Source organism: Oncorhynchus kisutch, linkage group LG28 (assembly GCF_002021735.2).
Source record: "Oncorhynchus kisutch isolate 150728-3 linkage group LG28, Okis_V2, whole genome shotgun sequence".
In the NCBI taxonomy this organism is placed as follows: domain Eukaryota; kingdom Metazoa; phylum Chordata; class Actinopteri; order Salmoniformes; family Salmonidae; genus Oncorhynchus; species Oncorhynchus kisutch.
The window spans coordinates 21,678,698-21,701,124 of record NC_034201.2 but is presented as its reverse complement, the minus strand read 5'-3'; the positions used below and the strand labels follow the sequence as shown (position 1 = coordinate 21,701,124).

General features: G+C 48.5%; 1 pseudogene; it reads left to right on the top strand.

Moving 5' to 3' along the window:
- LOC109873444 (mediator of RNA polymerase II transcription subunit 13-like) overlaps positions 1-22,125 on the top strand; it is a 138,071-nt pseudogene extending 115,946 nt beyond the window's left edge.
- The last annotated feature ends 302 nt before the right edge of the window (positions 22,126-22,427 follow it).

The window sequence follows — 22,427 nt, the reverse complement described above, 5'->3', positions numbered from 1 at the left end:
TGAAATTTTACCATGAAGCCTATTTCTTTCTATACAGCTGGCCCATCTAGCGGAAATCACTCCGTTCTGTCTTCAGGGCAAGATTAATGACAGTAAACATCAACCTGACAAAAATATACTCTTTTCTCAGAGGGGCTGCTTGAAATTGCAGTGCATTTGCATACCCCGACAGGCAGCCAGTTGTCTCTGCTTGTTTGTTTACCATTCCTCCTTCTGATGGTTTTGTTATAATATACTGAGCTCTGCTTTGTTGTTGTGTTTTGAAGCATATTGTCCCAACAGGCTGTTGTGTGACTGACTCCTCTTCTCTCTGTCACAGTAACATCCCCAGTGTGGGCAGTGCCATGGACCAGGACTACAGCCAGAGTTACACACCCCAGACCCATACTCCCTTCATGTCCAACAGTGCCCCCCCCAGCAACAGTGGCACGGGCATCCTGCCCTCACCGGCCACCCCGCGCTTCTCCGCCCCCACACCACGCACACCCCGTACCCCACGCACCCCCAGAGGGCCCGCCAGTGTCCAGGGCTCGCTTAAGTATGAGAACTCGGACCTCTACTCGCCTGCCTCCACCCCCTCCACCTGTCGACCCCTCAACTCAGTGGAACCTGCCACTGTGCCCTCCATCCCCGAGGCCCACAGCCTCTACGTCACCCTCATCCTCTCTGAGTCTGTCATGAACCTCTTCAAGGACTGCAACTTCGACAGCTGCTGCATCTGCGTGTGCAACATGAACATCAAGGGGGCCGACGTGGGGGTGTACCTGAGCGACCCCACGGGAGAGGCCCAGTACCCCTGCACCTGCGGCTTCAGCGCTGTGGTCAACCGCCGCTACGGCAACGGCTCGGGCCTCTTCCTGGAGGACGAACTGGACATCATCGGACGCGACTCGGACGTCAGCCGCGAGGCGGAGAAGCGCTTTGAGGCACTGCGGCAACACTCGCTGGAGAGGACAGGGGGAGGAGGGAGGGGGGAGAGGGTACCAGACGAACTGATCTTACTGCTACAGGACCAGTGCACCAACCCTTTCTCTCCCATGGCTGGGATGGAGCCTGACAGCCTGGCAGCGCGGGGGCCCGGGTGTTGTCCAGTGCCGGCCTGTGTGAGGGTGGAGGAGAGGGACTACCACAGTGACTGCTACATGGCTCTGGAGCACGGCCGCCAGTTCATGGACAACATGTCAGGAGGAAAGGTGGACGAGGCCCTGGTCAAGAGTACTTGTCTACACCACTGGTCCAAACAAAACGGTAAGAAAAGCACCTTTTTGTTGTTCTAAACAACATTCAAGTCTGTGTCTAATAATACATTGTTCTTCGCATTTGGCCCTGTAGAGCTTAAGTTGGCTAGCATAACTAACCAATATAAACCAGTCTGTTCATTTTCCCTGACAGTTATCCAAATGTTGCTATCTTTTATGTTGTCAGTGCTCTGTGTGTCCTCCCCCTCTCCCCAGTGGTGGACATCAGTGCTCTGTGTGTCCTCCCCCTCTCCCCAGTGGTGGACGTCAGTGCTCTGTGTGTCCTCCCCCTCTCCCCAGTGGTGGACGTCAGTGCTCTGTGTGTCCTCCCCCTCTCCCCAGTGGTGGACATCAGTGCTCTGTGTGTCCTCCCCCTCTCCCCAGTGGTGGACATCAGTGCTCTGTGTGTCCTCCCCCTCTCCCCAGTGGTGGACATCAGTGCTCTGTGTGTCCTCCCCCTCTCCCCAGTGGTGGACGTCAGTGCTCTGTGTGTCCTCCCCCTCTCCCCAGTGGTGGACATCAGTGCTCTGTGTGTCCTCCCCCTCTCCCCAGTGGTGGACATCAGTGCTCTGTGTGTCCTCCCCCTCTCCCCAGTGGTGGACGTCAGTGCTCTGTGTGTCCTCCCCCTCTCCCCAGTGGTGGACGTCAGTGCTCTGTGTGTCCTCCCCCTCTCCCCAGTGGTGGACGTCAGTGCTCTGTGTGTCCTCCCCCTCTCCCCAGTGGTGGACGTCAGTGCTCTGTGTGTCCTCCCACTCTCCCCAGTGGTGGACGTCAGTGCTCTGTGTGTCCTCCCCCTCTCCCCAGTGGTGGACGTCAGTGCTCTGTGTGTCCTCCCCTTCTCCCCAGTGGTGGACGTCAGTGCTCTGTGTGTCCTCCCCCTCTCCCCAGTGGTGGACATCAGTGCTCTGTGTGTCCCCCCCCTCTCCCCAGTGGTGGACATCAGTGCTCTGTGTGTCCTCCCCCTCTCCCCAGTGGTGGACATCAGTGCTCTGTGTGTCCTCCCCCTCTCCCCAGTGGTGGACGTCAGTGCTCTGTGTGTCCTCCCCCTCTCCCCAGTGGTGGACGTCAGTGCTCTGTGTGTCCTCCCACTCTCCCCAGTGGTGGACGTCAGTGCTCTGTGTGTCCTCCCACTCTCCCCAGTGGTGGACATCAGTGCTCTGTGTATCCTCCCCCTCTCCCCAGTGGTGGACATCAGTGCTCTGTGTGTCCTCCCCCTCTCCCCAGTGGTGGACATCAGTGCTCTGTGTGTCCTCCCCCTCTCCCCAGTGGTGGACGTCAGTGCTCTGTGTGTCCTCCCACTCTCCCCAGTGGTGGACGTCAGTGCTCTGTGTGTCCTCCCACTCTCCCCAGTGGTGGACATCAGTGCTCTGTGTGTCCTCCACCTCTCCCCAGTGGTGGACATCAGTGCTCTGTGTGTCCTCCCCCTCTCCCCAGTGGTGGACATCAGTGCTCTGTGTGTCCTCTTTCTAACTGTCCTCCCCCTCTCCCCAGTGGTGGACATCAGTGCTCTGTGTGTCCTCTTTCTAACTGTCCTCCCCCTCTCCCCAGTGGTGGACGTCAGTGCTCTGTGCTCTCAGGACGTGTTGCGGGTGCTGCTCTCCCTCCAGCCTGTACTCCAGGATGCCATCCAGAAGAAGAGGACGGTGCGCTCCTGGGGTGTTCAGGGACCCCTCACCTGGCAGCAGTTCCACAAGATGGCTGGACGGGGCTCCTACGGTAAGCCACCAGGGAAAAATACTCCAAGAGCCACTGGCCTACACAGGCAGATCAGTAGTTATCTCAGTCACACTGCTGCAGTCCAGATGTCAGCTCAGTGGGAAGCTGCCACTGCTGTTGTGATGGGTTCACTTTGGGCTCTCAACTCTTCTCTGTGACAGGTGGCAGTGCTGCCTGGTTTAAAGCCCTAATTTAGTGTCCTTTTCACCTCATTTAACACCTGATTTACTGAACAAAAGACACATCTCAATAGGTGGTCCAGGTAGGTCATGACATGGGCACAAGTGGGGGGTCGGGGTTGGGCGGGTGGACGTTTCCTCTTTTGTTCTCTATTGCTCCTCTACCATCAGATCAACTCCTTGAAGTTTGCAGTTGTGTCTAAAAAACACTATTTTGCTCCAATTAGTTTTTGCCCCTTTAGTGTGTCTGCTTTACTGTTTTATATTTCTTTCTTTCACCTTCATTTAACCAGGTAGGCTAGTTGAGAACACCTTTATTTAACCAGGTAGGCTAGTTGAGAACACCTTTATTTAACCAGGTAGGCTAGTTGAGAACACCTTTATTTAACCAGGTAGGCTAGTTGAGAACACCTTCATTTAACCAGGTAGGCTAGTTGAGAACACCTTTATTTAACCAGGTAGGCTAGTTGAGAACACCTTTATTTAACCAGGTAGGCTAGTTGAGAACACCTTCATTTAACCAGGTAGGCCAGTTGAGAACACCTTTATTTAACCAGGTAGGCTAGTTGAGAACACCTTCATTTAACCAGGTAGGCTAGTTGAGAACACCTTCATTTAACCAGGTAGGCTAGTTGAGAACACCTTTATTTAACCAGGTAGGCTAGTTGAGAACACCTTCATTTAACCAGGTAGGCTAGTTGAGAACACCTTTATTTAACCAGGTAGGCTAGTTGAGAACACCTTCATTTAACCAGGTAGGCTAGTTGAGAACACCTTCATTTAACCAGGTAGGCTAGTTGAGAACACCTTCATTTAACCAGGTAGGCTAGTTGAGAACACCTTCATTTAACCAGGTAGGCTAGTTGAGAACACCTTCATTTAACCAGGTAGGCTAGTTGAGAACACCTTCATTTAACCAGGTAGGCTAGTTGAGAACACCTTCATTTAACCAGGTAGGCTAGTTGAGAACACCTTTATTTAACCAGGTAGGCTAGTTGAGAACACCTTCATTTAACCAGGTAGGCTAGTTGAGAACACCTTCATTTAACCAGGTAGGCTAGTTGAGAACACCTTCATTTAACCAGGTAGGCTAGTTGAGAACACCTTCATTTAACCAGGTAGGCTAGTTGAGAACAATTTAAAATTGCGACCTGGCCAAGATAAAGTAAATCAGGGTGACGAAAACAAACAGCACAGATTTACACATAAACAAACGTACAGTCAATAACAAATAACAAAACATAAAATGTCTATGTATTTATACTTGGGATATCACTTTTCAATAGAATTGTTTTATTTTTATCGCTGGAGGATGACTAAGTACTTAATCCCTCTCTTCTCCCTCTCTTCTCCCTCTCCTCTCCTCTCTTCTCCTCTTCCCCTCCTCTCCTCTCTTCTCCCTCTCCTCTCCTCTCCTCTCCTCTCTTCTCCCTCTCCTCTCTTCTCCCTCTCCTCTCCTCTCTTCTCCCTCTCTTCTCCTCTCTTCTCCCTCTCCTCTCTTCTTCCCCTCTTCTCCCTCTCTTTCTCCCTCTCCTCTCCTCTCCTCTCTTCTCCCTCTCTTCTCCCTCTCCTCTCCTCTCTTCTCCCTCTCTTCTCCCTCTCCTCTCTTCTCCCTCTCCTCTCCTCTCTTCTCTCCTCTCTTCTCCTCTCTTCTCCCTCTCCTCTCTTCTCTCTCTCTTCTTCCCTCTCCTCTCTTCTCCCTCTCCTCTCCTCTCTTCTCCCTCTCCTCTCTTCTCCCTCTCCTCTCCTCTCTTCTCCCTCCTCTCCTCTCCTCTCTTCTCCTCTCCTCTCCTCTCTTCTCCCTCTCCTCTCTTCTCCCTCTCCTCTCTTCTCCCTCCTCTCTCCTCTCTTCTCCCTCTCCTCTCTTCTCCCTCTCCTCTCTTCTCCCTCTCCTCTCCTCTCTTCTCCCTCTCCTCTCCTCTCTTCTCCCTCTCCTCTCCTCTCTTCTCCCTCTCCTCTCTTCTTCTCCTCTCCTCTCCTCTCTTCTCCCTCTCCTCTCTTCTCCCTCTCCTCTCCTCTCTTCTCCCTCCTCTCTTCTCTCTCTCCTCTCTTCTCCCTCTCCTCTCTTCTCCCTCTCCTCTCCTCTCCTCTCCTCTCCTCTCCTCTCCTCTCCTCTCCTCTCCTCTCCTCTCCTCTCCTCCTCTCCTCTCCTCTCCTCTCCTCTCCTCTCCTCTCCTCTCCTCTCCTCTCTTGTCCCTCTCTTCTCCTCTCCTCTCCTCTCTTCTCCTCTCCTCTCCTCTCTTCTCCCTCTCTTCTCCTCTCTTCTCCCTCTCTCTTCTCCCTCTCCTCTCCTCTCTTCTCTCTCTCTTCTCCCTCTCCTCTCTTCTCTCTCTCTTCTCCCTCTCCTCTCCCTCTCCTCTCTTATCCCTCTCCTCTCTTCTCCCTCTCCTCTTCTCCTCTCCTCTCTTCTCCCTCTCCTATCCGCTCTTCTCCCTCTCTTCTCTTCTCTTCTCTTCTCTTCTCTTCTCCTCTCTTCTCTTTTCCTCTCCCTCTCCTCTGTTCTCCCTCTCCTCTGTTCTCCCTCTCCTTTCCTCTCCTCTCTTCTCTCTCTCTTCTCTTCTCCCTCTCCTCTCTTCTCCCTCTCCTCTGTTCTCCCTCTCCTCTGTTCTCCCTCTCCTTTCCTCTCCTCTCTTCTCCCTCTCCTCTCTTCTCCCTCTCCTCTCCTCTCTTCTCCCTTTTCTCTCTTCTCTTCTCCCTCTCCTCTCTTCTCCCTCTCCTCTCTTCTCTTCTCCCTCTCCTCTCATCTCCCTCTCCTCTCCATTCCTCCCCTCTCTTCTCCCTCTCCTCCCTTCCGTTCCCCCGCCCATCCTCTCCGGCCTCTCCTCCCTTCTCCCCCCTCCTTCCCTCCATCAGGCACAGATGAGTCTCCAGAGCCCCTGCCCATCCCTACCTTCCTGGTGGGTTATGAGTATGACTTTGTGGTGCTGTCGCCCTTCGGCCTGCCCTACTGGGAGAAGCTGCTGCTGGACCCTTTTGGCTCCCACAGGGATGTGGGCTACCTGGTGGTCTGTCCCGACAACGAGGCCCTGCTCCAGGGGGCTAAGAGCTTCTTCAGGGACCTCACCGCCGTCTACGAGGTAAGGCTGGAGAACGTCAACAACTGTCCATTTATCATGCAAGAGAGTGGGCATATTGGACAGCTGAAGCAACCACCTTTTTGGAGTTGCCTGGTCCCAGATCTTGTGTTTTTCACGACAATGACCCATTGGAGTTGACCATAGCAGTTAGGGGTTAAGAGCATATGACCATAAGTGCAAGAATGCACAAATAGATTGGGGACCAGGCTAGGGTTGGGGTCAGATGCGTTTTAATTTTGGATATGAAAAATTTACAAATTCCTATTTGAAAACAAAGGTCACTTTTCAATTCTTTAATGAAATAGAATTGACCCAGACCTTACTAGACGCTTACTGACTTGCCTAGTTAAATAAAAAAAACATACTAGACGCTTACAACACAGCCTACTGTAAAAAAAGAAGAAGATCTGTCTACTCCGTTTCCTTACCATTCCTTATTGCCTCGACGTCAAGTCACTCAGTCCTGTGCTGTTGTCTAACTATTCATCCAGCCCTCCTCTCCCTCCATGTTCCCTGCAGTCATGTCGTCTGGGCCAGCACCAGCCAATCTCAAAGGGTCACCCGGACGGCATCGTGAGAGTGGGCGGATCGGCTGCTAAGAAGCTAGCAGAGCAGCCCGTCAGCGATTGGTTCATCAAGGCTGCCAGCAGCAACAGCGATGCCTTCGCCAAACTCAAGCTCTATGCACAAGTCTGCCGCCACGACCTCGGTAGGTTCCAATGACGACACAGGTGGGGAATTGGTCGGGCTCAGGCCTTTCTATACCCCCCATGCCCATAAACCCAAGGATTTAGAAGATCAAAAAGCCTATTTTTGGTTTCTAAAAGGATCTTGTTTTTCTAAAAGGTTTGTTGTAGCGGATGATGACTAAAGTGTAATCCTTGTTCATTTAGATGGCTTATAAATGAAGATTTTCTCTGTGCTCCTGTCTCTCCCATCAGCTCCATACCTCGCCGCACAGCCTTTAGACAGCTCCCTCCTCACACAGCCCACGCCCCCCTCCTGCCACCAACCAATCCTCATCCACACAATCCTCTGGCTCCTCCTCCACCACCTCTGCTTGCCCCCAAAACTCAGCGACCCCCTCCCTCCCCAACAACAACAACAGCAGCGTGCCTAGTAACAACACTGGTGTAGCCAACAGTGCCAACAGCACGGCGTCGTCAGGGAGCCAGCCCAGCAGCGGGCTGCAGTCTGCCAAGCCCAGCTCCTTCCCTCCCTTTGGGACCATGAGCATGCAGAACCAGGGCCAGGGAGGGCAGCTGGGCCAACAGGCTGGAGCCCAGAACGCAGGCCTCACCGGGGTGGACTCAGCCAGCCAGGCCCAGTCACCCACTGAACCCCTTGAGAGGTAGGTACAACACCGGGCCTGAATTCACTCATGTACACACACACAGTGCCCGGAGCGAAACCCCATTCCTTGTCCTAACTCCCTCTCTCTCTTGTCCTCCTCTCCAGCACCATGGAGCGAGAGAAGGTGGGTGTGCCGACGGATGGAGAATCTCATGCCATAACGTACCCCCCGGCCATCGTGGTGTACATCGTGGACCCCTTCACCTATGAGGAGCCTGAGGCGGGGTCCAGTGTGTGGACCCTGGGCCTGCTGCGCTGCTACCTGGAGATGCTTCAGTTCCTCCCACCACACATCCGCAACTCTGTCTCTGTACAGGTAACCTCAACATAACTCTGTCTCTGTACAGGTAACCTCAACAAAAGTCTGTCTCTGTACAGGTCATCTCAACACAACTCTGTCTCTGTACAGGTAACCTCAACACAACTCTGTCTCTGTACAGGTAACCTCAACAAAAGTCTGTCTCTGTACAGGTCATCTCAACACAACTCTGTGTCTGTACAGGTCATCTCAACACAAGTCTGTCTCTGTACAGGTCATCTCAACACAACTCTGTCTCTGTACAGGTCATCTCAACACAACTCTGTGTCTGTACAGGTCATCTGAACACAACTCTGTCTCTGTACAGGTCATCTCAACACAACTCTGTCTCTGTACAGGTCATCTGAACACAACTCTGTCTCTGTACAGGTCATCTCAACACAACTCTGTCTCTGTACAGGTCATCTGAACACAACTCTGTCTCTGTACAGGTCATCTCAACACAACTCTGTGTCTGTACAGGTCATCTCAACACAAGTCTGCGCATGTGTGTGTTGATGAAAGAATGTTTGGTGGCAATGTTAGAATGTGTATGTTTATTTAGAATAAAATGTTTCACAAATAGTTGATAAGACTTTGTTTTAGGGCCAAATATGTCAGACAGGACAATCGGTACAAGAGAAGACAGAACGTAGATGTGGTTTTGTTAAAGTTGTATGCTGACCGATTGGTTTCCACCTCTCCCCTCTCAGATCATCCCGTGCCAGTACCTGCTCCAACCGGTGAGGAGCGAGGAGCGTCATATCTACGCTCAGCACCTCAAGTCCCTGGCCTTCTCAGTGTTCTCCCAGTGCAGGCGACCCCTCCCCAGATCCACCAACGTCAAGTCGCTGACTGGCTTCGGCCCCGGCCTGGCCATCAACACCGCACTGAAGAGCCCAGAGGTAAACAAACATGACATGAGCCTAACTAACACTATCCCAAATTTAACTTAACTAACATTATGCAGCTCCTACACCAGGGGGGGGGCATGTCGGGTCCTAAGTGTCTGTTGGTTTGAATCATTGATTGGTTTAGAGCTGGGAAACCAGATGTGTGTGCTATGGGAAAACAATGATGAATGAAATGCCAGGGAAACTGTAAACCGGCAGACACTACCTCCCCTGAGGACCAGGATTGCCGATCCTTGTCATAGCCTGACCCTCCCCTCTGCTCCTCAGCCCTACTCTGGCCCTGTGTGGTGTGCCAGCAAGAGAACGATAGCAAGGGAGAGAGGAAAGGAGCACTGAGATGGAGAAAGTGTTACACTAACCCCCTTAGTCCTGGAACAAGACCAGGGGATCTTATAACCCTCTTCCTTCTCTCCAGTTTTCTTTCCATTATCTGCTTGGCTAGCTTCCGTAGACCTCCCTAAGGGGTTCCAGACTACAGGTTTAGACAGGGAGAGGCCCCAGACTGCCACCCAATCCTATTTAACTTTCCCAGGCCAGCCAGCCACTACATTACATTTACCCTGTACACAGTGGAGTGGAGTGGAGTGGGGACTAGAGCAGGAGCTGAGCTACTTAGCTAGCTGGATAAATGGTATCTCTGTAGTGACACTGGTAGAATGTTGGCTGTCGACTAACCAACCCAGTGACTCTTGTACATACAATGTCTTTCTAGTCCTAGAGTAGACAGACAGATATAGTCCTGGGTTGTGTTCTGTAGGGCACAATGTACCTAACTGTGTTGCAATGGTAAACAAAAACATATTCATCGTTATTGGACATAAGTAGGTAGCCGTCTCCCAGTAAAAAAAAATATCCTTACTGAACATGACCCTCGTCTAAACCCTAACCTTTGACCCCTCTCTCTCTCTACCCAACAGAGACCAGAGTGTTTGCGGCTCTACACGCCTCCCTTCATCCTGGCACCCACCAAGGACAAGCAGACTGAGCTGGGGGAGACGTTCGGGGAGGCCTCTCAGAAGTACAACGTGCTGTTTGTGGGATACTGCCTGTCCCACGACCAGCGCTGGCTCCTGGCCACCTGCACCGACCTGTACGGAGAGCTGCTGGAGACCTGCATCATCAGCATCGACGTGCCCAACAGGTGGGACCACATCATCCTCACCACTTCTACCACCATCTAGAGTCAGAAAACCTCAAGCAGAGCATTGCAAATGTATTTTGCAGCTAGTATTTTTCTTTTTCTTTTGGAAAACAATGTTTGTTGTGGGTTGTTTCCAGGTAATGATGAAAACAATGTTTGTTGTGGGTTGTTTCCAGGTAATGATGAAAACAATGTGTAGCTTTGAAGTATAGTGATTATTACAAGATCAACAATCTACACGTTTCCTTCAACCTGGCAACTCCTTGGTGATTTGTAGTTATGAGTGTAGTGTTAAATGTTTTCAGTGTGACAGTATGCGGGTGTTTTTGTTCTGACAGAGCGCGGAGGAAAAAAGGCTCTGCCCGGAGGTCGGGCCTGCAGAAGCTGTGGGATTGGTGCTTGGGGCTGGTGCAGATGACATCTGTGCCATGGAGGGTGGTGATAGGTCGCTTGGGCCGAATGGGACACGGCGAGTTGAGAGGTGAGGAGGACAACAGTCAACCAGCAGTTTAGGATCTAGCCCTCTATAATCTCAATGGGGCACTTAGGATCTAGCCCTCTATAATCTCAATGGGGCACTTAGGATCTAGCCCTCTATAATCTCAATGGGGTATTTAGGATCTAGCCCTCTATAATCTCAATGGGGTATTTAGGATCTAGCCCTCCATAATCTCAATTGGGTATTTAGGATCTAGCCCTCTATAATCTCAATGGGGTATTTAGGATCTAGCCCTCTTTAATCTCAATGGGATATTTAGGATCTAGCCCTCTATAATCTCAATGGGGTACTTAGGATCTAGCCCTCTATAATCTCAATGGGGTACTTAGGATCTAGACCTCTATAATCTCATTGGGGGTATTTAGGATCTAGCCCTCTATAATCTCAATGGGGTATTTAGGATCTAGCCCTCCATAATCTCAATTGGGTATTTAGGATCTAGCCCTCTATAATCTCAGTGGGGTATTTAGGATCTAGCCCTCTTTAATCTCAATGGGATATTTAGTATCTAGCCCTCTATAATCTCAATGGGGGGTATTTAGTATCTAGCCCTCTATAATCTCAATGGAGTATTTAGGATCTAGCCCTCCATAATCTCAATTGGGTATTTAGGATCTAGCCCTCTATAATCTCAATGGCGTATTTAGGATCTAGCCCTCTTTAATCTCAATGGGGTATTTAGGATCTAGCCCTCCATAATCTCAATGGGGTATTTAGGATCTAGCCCTCTATAATCTCAATGGGGTACGTAGGATCTAGCCCTCTATAATCTCAATGGGGTACTTAGAATCTAGCCCTCTAAAATCTCAATGGGGTACTTAGAATCTAGCCCTCTATAATCTCAATGGGGTACTTAGAATCTAGCCCTCTATAATCTCAATGGGGTACTTAGAATGTAGCCCTCTATAATCTCAATGGGGTACTTAGGATCTAGCCCTCTATAATCTCAATGGGGTACTTAGAATCTATCCCTCTATAATCTCAATGGGGTACTTAGGATCTAGCCCTCTATAATCTCAATGGGGTACTTAGAATCTAGCCCTCTATAATCTCAATGGGGTACTTAGAATCTAGCCCTCTTTAATCTCAATGGGGTACTTTGCTGTTTTACACTCATCTTGTTTTACTCATGCTTTTCAATCTCCTCTATAAAACATTATTGTTAGTCAAAGAATAGTGGTGTCCTCAGAGGTACTTTGCTATTTTACATTTATCTTGTCTTACTCATTGAATAATTATTCTCTTTCTTCCCTCCTTTCCAGACTGGAGTATTCTGCTGAGCAGGAGGAACCTGCAGTCTTTAAGTCGCCGTCTCAAGGAGATGTGTCGTATGTGTGGCATCTCTGCCTCCGACACTCCCAGCATCCTTAGCGCCTGTCTGGTCGCCATGGAGCCACAGTGCTCTTTTGTCATCATGCCAGGTACTATGTCCACCTGCCTGCCTGTGTGTGTGTGTGTGTGTGTGTGTGTACTTGCATCTGATGGATGGTGGCAGCCTGTTATAATGCATGTCGCTCCTTGTCGTTATCAGATTGATAGTTTTGAGGACACTGCTTCTCTCAGTCATAAACCACTAGTTCTCAGGCTCCATTGATTTCTGTGTGATGTGATGGAGCTCTAGATCAATGGGTTTATTTTGGGGAGTGATTGGCATGGACCATTGACACTGTCAGTGTATAATATGAGTCTACTGCTGTATATGAGGAGGGGCTGGACGGGTCCCTCCAGACCGGTGGTTTTGGTGACTTAGCTTTGACCCAGACATTGTGGGTTGTACTCAACAGATAATTATTATAATCTGTGACTAGAGCGCTGGACTAATTAATAATGGCCAGTTGGAAGATGGTTGCTTTTATTGGCACCACTTACATTTTGCTGCATCAATTAAATGGTGTTACTAATTCATTCACAGATGAATGGATGATAGCTATAGCAGATGTCAACAGTTCTAATTTGTGTGTATACTGTCTGCATTCAATGTAGATTCAATGCAGATGAACGTACTGTATTATTACCCTGTCTCCTCTCTCTCTCCAGACTCTGTGTCTACAGGCTCAGTGTTCGGCCGCAGCACCACTCTGAACATGCAGACGTCCCAGCTGAGTACTCCCCAGGACACGTCCTGCACCCACATCCTGGTGTTCCCCACTTCAGCCTTCGTCCAGGTGGCCAGCTCCAACTACACTACTGACACCAACATAGACATCGCCTTCAACCCTATCCCCGGTGAGTCACAATGCTTTTCCCTCTGGCCTCACCTCTCAACTCTCACCTTTGACCTCAATTCATCAGTTTTATTGGAAGGCTTCTACTGCAACTTGTGCTGTCTTATCTCTCTTGAAAATAATTGATTGAGTCCATTGGAAATAGTTTTTTGCGCTATTCAAGTTCTCAACTCTGTCTTGTTGTTTTTGCTTCATATGGATCTCTATCTCTCCATTCCATGGCCTGCATACTCAGAGTATATTAAAAATAGTTTATTCTAAGTCTCTGTCCTCTTCTCTTCCCTTCTGTCTAGATGGGTCGGACGCCATCGGGATCTTTGACCTGCTGGATCAGGAGAACGAGCTGGTGGACCCTGACATCATCAACATCCTGCCCTCCTCGCCCACCACCTCACCCGTACACTCCCCCGGCGGCCACTACCACCAGGGGGGAGACGGCAGCAAGGTAGGCCCACCACAACACATCTCATCTGTGTAGAGACTCTAGTAGTTGTACAGACTTTATAGAAGCAAAGAAATAACCTACATTTAAGATTAACACAAAGTAATTTATACTGAACAAAAATATAAATGCAACATGTAAAGTGTTGGTCCCATGTTTCATGAGCTGAAATAAAAGATCCCAGAAATGTTCCATATGCACAAAAAGCTTATTTCTCTAAAAATCTTGTGCACAAATTTGTTTACATCCCTGTTAGTTAGCGTTTCTCCTTTGCCAAGATAATCCACACACCTGACCGGTGTGGCATTTCAAGAATCTGATTAAACAGCACAATCATTACACAGATGCATCCTGTGCTGGGGACAATAAAAGGCCACTCTAAAATGTGCAGTTTTGTCATACAATACAATGTCACAGATGTCTCGAGTTTTGAGGAAGCGTGCAATTGGCATGCTGACTGCAGGAATGTCTACCAGAGCTGTTGACAGATAAATTAATGTTCATTTCTCTACCATAAGCTGCCTCCAACGTCGTTTTAGAAAATTGAGCAAAAAGTCCAACTGGCCTCTCAACTGGAGACCACTGTGTAACCACTCCAGCCCAGGACCTCCACATCCGGCTTCTTCACCTGCAGGACTGTCTGAGACCAGCAACCTGGACGGCTGATGAAACTGTGGGTTTGCACAAACGGTCAGAAATTAGTCTCAGGGAAGCTCATCTGCGTGCTCGTCATCCTCACCAGTGTCTTGACCTGACTACAGTTTGGCATCGTAATCAACTAAAGTGGGAAAATGCTAATCTTCGATGGCCACTGGCATGCTGGAGACGTGTGCTCTTCACAGATGAATCTCAGTTTCAACTGTACCAGCCCTCGTGTGGGAGAGCAGTTTTCTGATGTCAACATTGTGAACAGAGTGCCCCATGGTGGCGGTGGGGTTATGGTATGGGCAGGCATAAGCTACAGACAACAAACACAATTTAATTTTATCTATGGTAATTTGAATGCACAGAGATACCGTGACAAGATCCTAAGGCCCATTGTCATGTCATTGTCATTGTCATGCCATTCATCTGCCGCCATCACCTCATGTTTCAGCATGATAATGCACCGCTTATCATGTTTCAGGTAAAACCCAAATGCAGACTGTGTTGAAGTAACAATGTTTATTACAGCAACGGGGGCGGGCAAACAACAGGTCAAGGCAGGCGGTGGTCGATAATCCAGAGTAGTGGGGCAAAGGTACAGGATGGCAAGCAGGCTCAGGTTCAGGGGCAGGCAGAGTGGTCAGGCAGGCGGGCTCAGAGTCAGGACAGGCAAGGGTCAAAACCAAGAGCGAGAGAAAAAGAGAGACTGGGAAAAGCAGGAGCTGAGACAAAACCCTGGTTGATTTGACAAACAAGACGAACTGGCACAGACAAACAGAGAACACAGGTCTAAGTACCCAGGGGATAATGGGGAAGATGGGCGACACCTGGAGGGGGTGACACTCTCCTGTCGCAAGGATCTGTACACAATTCCTGGAAGCAGAAAATATCCCAGTTTTTCCATGGCCTGCATACTCAGACATATCACACATTGAGCATGTGTGGGATGCTCTGGATCGATGTGTACGACTGCATGTTCCAGTTCCTGCCAATATCTAGCAACTTCGCACAGCCATTGAAAAGGAGTAGGACAACATTCCACAGGCCACAATCAACAGCCTGATTAACTCAATGCGAAGGAGATGTGTTGCCCTGCATGAGGCAAATGGGGGTCACAACAAATACTGACTGTTTTTTTGATCCACGCCCCTACTTTTTTTTAAAGGTATCTGTGACCAACATATCTGTATTCCCAATGTAAAATCCATAGATTAAGGCCTATTGAATTGATTTAAATTGACTGATTTCCTTATATGAACTCGAACTCATGAATTGTTGCATGTTGCGTTTATATTTTTGTTCAGTGTAGTAAAGTCGATTTGGCTTGGGATAAATGGCTGGATTGATAATGCTAGTGTTACTTAGTATTGATGAGTTGATCTGTTTTGTATGAAAAAGCAATAGCCTTGTACAGTGTACATCAGGGCTATTCAACTATATTATTTTGGGGGCCAGATGTAAAAAAGGTTAAATTGCAGGGAGGTCAGACATTTTCCACATGCGATTAATCTGTATAAATCTGCAAAGCACAACCACCAAAAAATTACTTTTCCTAAAATGAAATGTTGCCAAAAGTAATTAGGAAAGTGGAGGCCAAGCCGCTCAACCAACGTGAATCGAGATGCAACCAAAAGATGTGATGGTCATTGTAAAGGAAAAGGTGCAACGCTCGCTGATAATAGTTTTTGTTTTCTTTAAGCAACTATTAAACACTTCTTAAGAATAATTAGGTCATTTTAAAATCATCTAAAAACGAAGCGTCTCAATAAATAACACAAGTATGTGGACACCTGCTTGGCATTAATATGAAGTTTGTCCCATTTTTGCTGCTATAACAGCCTCCACTCTTCTGGGAAGGCTTTCCACTCGATGTTGGAACATTGCTGAGGGGCTTACATCCATTCAGCCACAAGAGCATTAGTGAGGTCGGGCACTGATGTTGGGCGATTAGGCCTGGCTCGCAGTAGGCTTTCTAATGGATCCCTAATGTTTTCTATGGGATTGAGGTCAGGGCTCTGTACCGGCCAGTCAAGTTCTTCCACACTGATCTCGATCTCAACAAACCATTTCTGTATGGACTTCGCTTTGTCAATTGTCATGCTGAAACAGTAAAGGGCCTTTCCCAAACTGTTGCCACAAAGTTGGAAGCACAGAATTGTCTAGAATGTAATTGTATGCTGTCACGTTAAGATTTCCCTTTACTGGAACTAAGGGGACGAGCCCGAACCATGAACCATGAAAAACGCTGAGCTGTCGTCAATGAACAGCATTCTCACATAGGTGTTCCTTTTGTCCAGCTGGGAAAGGGCAGTGTGGAGTGTGATTGAGATTGCGTCAACTGTGGATCTGTTGGGGCGTTATGAGAATTGGAGTGGGTCTAGGGTTTCTGGTATGATGGTGTTGATGTGAGCCATGACCATCTTTTCAAATCCTTTCATGGCTACCGATGTGAGTGCTTCGGGGCGGTAATCATTTTGGCAGGTTACCTTCGCTATCTTGGGCACAGGGCCTATGGTGGTCTGTTTGAAACATGTAGGTATTACAGACTTGGCCAGGGAGAGGTTGAAATGTCAGTGAAGACACCTGCCAGTTGGTCAGCGCATGCTTTGAGTACACATCCTGGTAATCCGTCTGGCCCAGTGGCTTTGTGAATGTTGACTTGTTTAAAGGTCTTGCTCACATCGGCTATGGAGAGCTTGATCACACAGCTGTTTTTTTGTGTGTTTTTTTTCACCTTTATTTAACCAGGTAGGCTAGTTGAGAACAAGTTCTCATTTGCAACTGCGACCTGGCCAAGATAAAGCATAGCAGTGTGAGCAGACAACAAAGAGTTACACATGGAGTAAACAATTAACAAGTCAATAACACAGTAGAAAACAAAGGGGGAGTCTATATACAATGTGTGCAAATTTTGCAGATTAACACTGGAGTGATAAATGATCAGATGGTCATGTACAGGTAGAGATATTGGTGTGCAAAAGAGCAGAAAAGTAAATAAATAAAAACAGTATGGGGATGAGGTAGGTGAAAAAGGGTGGGCTATTTACCAATAGACTATGTACAGCTTCAGCGATCGGTTAGCTGCTCAGATAGCTGATGTTTGAAGTTGGTGAGGGAGATAAAAGTCTCCAACTTCAGCGATTTTTGCAATTCGTTCCAGTCACAGGCAGCAGAGTACTGGAACGAAAGGCGGCCAAATGAGGTGTTGGCTTTAGGGATGATCAGTGAGATACACCTGCTGGAGCGCGTGCTACGGATGGGTGTTGCCATCGTGACCAGTGAGCTGAGATAAGGCGGAGCTTTACCTAGCATGGACTTGTAGATGACCTGGAGCCAGTGGGTCTGGTGACGAATATGTAGCGAGGGCCAGCCGACTAGAGCATACAAGTCGCAGTGGTGGGTGGTATAAGGTGCTTTAGTGACAAAACGGATGGCACTGTGATAGACTGCATCCAGTTTGCTGAGTAGAGTGTTGGAAGCCATTTTGTAGATGACATCGCCGAAGTCGAGGATCGGTAGGATAGTCAGTTTTACTAGGGTAAGCTTGGCGGCGTGAGTGAAGGAGGCTTTGTTGCGGAATAGAAAGCCGACTCTTGATTTGATTTTCGATTGGAGATGTTTGATATGAGTCTGGAAGGAGAGTTTGCAGTCTAGCCAGACACCTAGGTACTTATAGACGTCCACATATTCTAGGTCGGAACCATCCAGGGTGGTGATGCTAGTCGGGCATGCGGGTGCAGGCAGCGACCGGTTGAAAAGCATGCATTTGGTTTTACTAGCGTTTAAGAGCAGTTGGAGGCCACGGAAGGAGTGTTGTATGGCATTGAAACTTGTTTGGAGGTTAGATAGCACAGTGTCCAAAGACGGGCCGAAAGTATATAGAATGGTGTCGTCTGCGTAGAGGTGGATCAGGGAATCGCCCGCAGCAAGAGCAACATCATTGATATACACAGAGAAAAGAGTCGGCCCGAGAATTGAACCCTGTGGCACCCCCATAGAGACTGCCAGAGGACAGGACAGCATGCCCTCCGATTTGACACACTGAACTCTGTCTGCAAAGTAATTGGTGAACCAGGCAAGGCAGTCATCCGAAAAACCGAGGCTCCTGAGTCTGCCGATAAGAATATGGTGATTGACAGAGTCGAAAGCCTTGGCAAGGTCGATGAAGACGGCTGCACAGTACTGTCTTTTATCAATGGCGGTTATGATATCGTTTAGTACCTTGAGTGTGGCTGAGGTGCACCCATGACCGGCTCGGAAACCAGATTGCACAGCGGAGAAGGTACGGTGGGATTCGAGATGGTCAGTGACCTGTTTGTTGACTTGGCTTTCGAAGACCTTAGATAGGCAGGGCAGGATGGATATAGGTCTGTAACAGTTTGGGTCCAGGGTGTCTCCCCCTTTGAAGAGGGGGATGACTGCGGCAGCTTTCCAATCCTTGGGGATCTCAGACGATATGAAAGAGAGGTTGAACAGGCTGGTAATAGGGGTTGCGACAATGGTGGCAGATAGTTTCAGAAATAGAGGGTCCAGATTGTCAAGCCCAGCTGATTTGTACGGGTCCAGGTTTTGCAGCTCTTTCAGAACATCTGCTATCTGGATTTGGGTAAAGGAGAACCTGGAGAGGCTTGGGCGAGGAGCTGCGGGGGGGGCAGAGCTGTTGGCCGAGGTTGAAGTAGCCAGGCGGAAGGCATGCAGCCGTTGAGAAATGCTTATTGAAGTTTTCGATAATCATGGATTTATCAGTGGTGACCGTGTTACCTAGCCTCAGTGCAGTGGGCAGCTGGGAGGAGGTGCTCTTGTTCTCCATGGACTTCACAGTGTCCCAGAACTTTTTGGAGTTGGAGCTACAGGATGCAAACTTCTGCCTGAAGAAGCTGGCCTTAGCTTTGACTGACTGCGTGTATTGGTTCCGGACTTCCCTGAACAGTTGCATATCACGGGGACTATTCGATGCTATTGCAGTCCGCCACAGGATGTTTTTGTGCTGGTCGAGGGCAGTCAGGTCTGGGGTGAACCAAGGGCTGTATCTGTTCTTAGTTCTGCATTTTTTGAACGGAGCATGCTGTCCGGAACAGCTGGTGCTCTCATGCATGCTTCAGTGTTGCTTGCCTCAAAGCGAGCATAAAAGGCATTTAGTTCGTCTAGTAGGCTCACGTCACTGGGCAGCTCGCAGCTGGTTTTCCCTTTGCAGTCCATAATAGTTTTCAAGCCCTGCCACATCCGACGAGAATCAGAGCCGTTGTAGTAGCATTCAATCTTAGTCCTGTATTGAAACTTTGCCTGTTTGATGGTTTGTCTGAGGGCATAGCAGGATTTCTTATAAGCGTCCGGATTAGTGTCCCACTCCTTGAATGCGGAAGCTCTAGCCTTTAGTTTGGTGCTGATGTTGCCTGTAATCCATGGCTTCTGGTTGGGATATGTACGTATGGCCACTGTGGGGACGACGTAGTCGATGCACTTATTGATGAAGCCGATGACTGAGGTGGTATACTCCTCAATGCCATTGGATGAATCCCGGGAAAATATTCCAGTCTGTGCTAGCAAAACAGTCCTGTAGCTTAGCATTTGCGTCATCTGACCACTTCTGTATTGAGGAAGTCACTGGTACTTCCTGCTTTAGAATTTGTTTGTAAGCAGAAATCAGGAGGAAAGAATTTAGTTCATATTTGCCAAATGGAGGACGATGGAGAGCTTTGTATGTGTCTCTGTGTGGAGTAAAGGTGGTAGGTTTGCCTGCATTAAAGGCCCCGGCCACTAGGCGCTCCGTTTCTGGATGAGCATTTTCTTGTTTTCTTATGGTCTTATAGAGTTGGTTGAGTGCAGTTTTAGTGCCAGCAGTTTGTGGTGGTAAATAGATGGCTACGAATAATATAGATGTAAACTCTCTTGGTAGATAGTGTGGTCGACAGCTTATCATAAGGTACTCTAACCTCAAAAACTTGAGACTTCTTTAATATTAGACTTCACGCACCAGCAGTTATTGACAAATAGAGTTACAGAAGTTACAAAGAGTTTTAAAAATGCGGGAAAAAAACTAACAAAATAGCCAAGTTGGTTAGAAACATGTAAAACGACAGCCATCCCCTCCGCGCCAGCCATCACACTCCAGCTGACAATTGGCATTCCGCATGGTGAACTTAGGCTTATATGCGGCTGCTCGGCCATGGAAACTAATTTCGTGAAGCTAACAGACTTGTTGGAGAGGTGGCATCCTATCACGTTGAAAGTCACTGAGCTCTTCAGTACAGGCCATTCTACTGCCAATGTTTGTCTATGGAGATTGCATGACTGTGTGCTCAGTTTTATACACCTGTCAGCAACAGGTGTGGCTGAAATAGCCAAATCCACTCATTTGAATGTGTGTCCACAAGATTGTAGTATATGTCATATCAGGTAATGCCAAATTCCAGTCTAAAGGGAATTGGAATTCATTCCCCTCAGTCTATCAAGGCACAAGGTGAGACCCAAATGCAGACACAGGAGGCTAGAGTCTTTCAATGTTTATTAATCCAAAGGGGTAGGCAGGAGAATGGTTGTGGACAGGCAAAAAGGTCAAACCCAGATCAGAGTCCAGGAGGTACAGCGTGGCAGACAGGCTCGGGGTCAGGCAGGCAGAATGGTCAGACAGGCGGGTACAAAGTCCAGAAAAAGGCAAGGGTCAAAACTGGGAGGACTAGAAAAAGGAGAATGCAAAAAGCAGGAGAATGGGAAAACCGCTGGTTGACTTGGAAACATACAAGACGAGCTGGCACAGAGAGACAGGAAACACAGGGAGAAATACACTGGGGAAAACAAGTGACACCTGGAGGGGGTGGAGACAATAATGAGGACAGGTGAAACAGATCAGCGCGTGACACAGTCATTCGGTGTGTTTTTGCCACACTCTCTTCTAAGGAGTCCTTGTGGGTATCAGAGAGGGAAACAGAAGTCACTTATGAGTTCCTTAGAGTCGTAGCTTTCAGGAAAGTAGTCATAATATTTTAGTTTAAACTGTTCAAATGCTTGAGCCAAATTCATATGAAGAAAATATTATCAACATGCCATATAGGCGCTAAAAACCGATAGAAACCACACTAGACAACCACCATAGTTATTGTCATCTTGGCACTGAACATCAGATTTTGGCAGGGATTGTTTTCTAGATTTGATTAATGTTCCGAATTTTTCAAAGGGCCAGTGTAAATGAATAAACGGTACGGATCTAGCCTGTGGGCCACCAGTTGTATAGCCCTGTTGTACATTATAACAAGCCAGAGACTAACTCCTCCTCCCTTCCAGGGCCAGAGTACGGATCGGATGGAATCCCATGATGAAGCTCCTAACATCCTGCAGCAGCCCCTGGCTCTGGGCTACTTTGTGTCCACAGCTAAAGCCGGCGCACTGCCTGACTGGTTCTGGTCAGCCTGCCCTCAAGCTCAGAACCAGTGTCCTCTTTTCCTCAAGGTATACCTGTCAGACAACCTCTGCCAGCCCTCACTCCTGCGTTATTATATGTATTCTGATTTTATGCTAGCTAGCTTGAAGTACTTATTAATGGTCCTTTTTTTAAAGGATTGTTTTCTACTGATAGGTGTTGACAGACTAAAGCTTGCAGTTGGCATATCAAACACTGAGTTAATTGAAACATCCTTTTCTTTAGACCTGTATTAATATTCACTTGCTCAGAATATCAGCGATTGACTGACATTTGCTCAGGTATTACTGTGTGAATGGCTTAACTAGGCCTGTCACTGACTCCCTGTGTGTGTTGTATTGTCGATGCTCAGGCCTCTCTGCACCTCCACGTGTCTTCAGTTCAATCAGATGAACTGCTGCACAGCAAACACTCCCATCCCCTTGACTCCAATCAGACCTCGGACGTACTCAGGTAAACACACACCCACACACACTCTACAGTCACACACACTCTGCAGCCACACACACACACACAATCTGCAGCCACACACACAATCTGCAGCCACACACACATTCTGCAGCCACACATACTACACTCTGGTCACACATGCACTCTGTAGTCTCATGGTGAATCTCATCCACAGCTCAGCCATTGAAGATATAAAAAAAATGTCCTAGCCTGTCTGTGTATCTAATGTGCTTATGAAAGAGAGAGTGAAGTATTCCACTTAATCTCAAGGTTTTTGCTCTCTTTGAGCAGTGTTCATTGTGAATAACACGTGTTTTTATCTCTCCTCCTCCCCCTCTCCTCCTCCGCCTCCTCCTCTCTCCTCTTCCTCCCGCTCTTCTCTCTCCTCCCCCCTTCAGATTTGTGCTGGAGCAGTACAATGCCCTCTCTTGGCTGACGTGTGACCCCGCAACGCAGGACCGGCGCTCCTGTCTGCCCATCCACTTTGTGGTGCTCAACCAGATGTACAACTTCATCATGAACATGTTGTAACAAATAGCCTGAGGGGGAGTAGGAGAAGAGGAGGGGACACGCCTAAGGAAATTCCAACCTGACAGGCTGATGCTGGACTGCAGTGTTGGACTTCACTATGCGTTGTGTGGATCTAGATCTGAATAGGAGATCAGAGGGCTTCCAGATTGAAGAACGCCCTCAGCCATAACAACGGGCAATAGAAACGTCTCAGTCTGCTCCTGCCACTGTGACACACACAAGAAGATGAAGAAGGAAGAGGAGGAGGAAGAAAAAGAGGGAGATTTCTGGAACGGGTTATGCTAATAACAGGAACAAGAGAA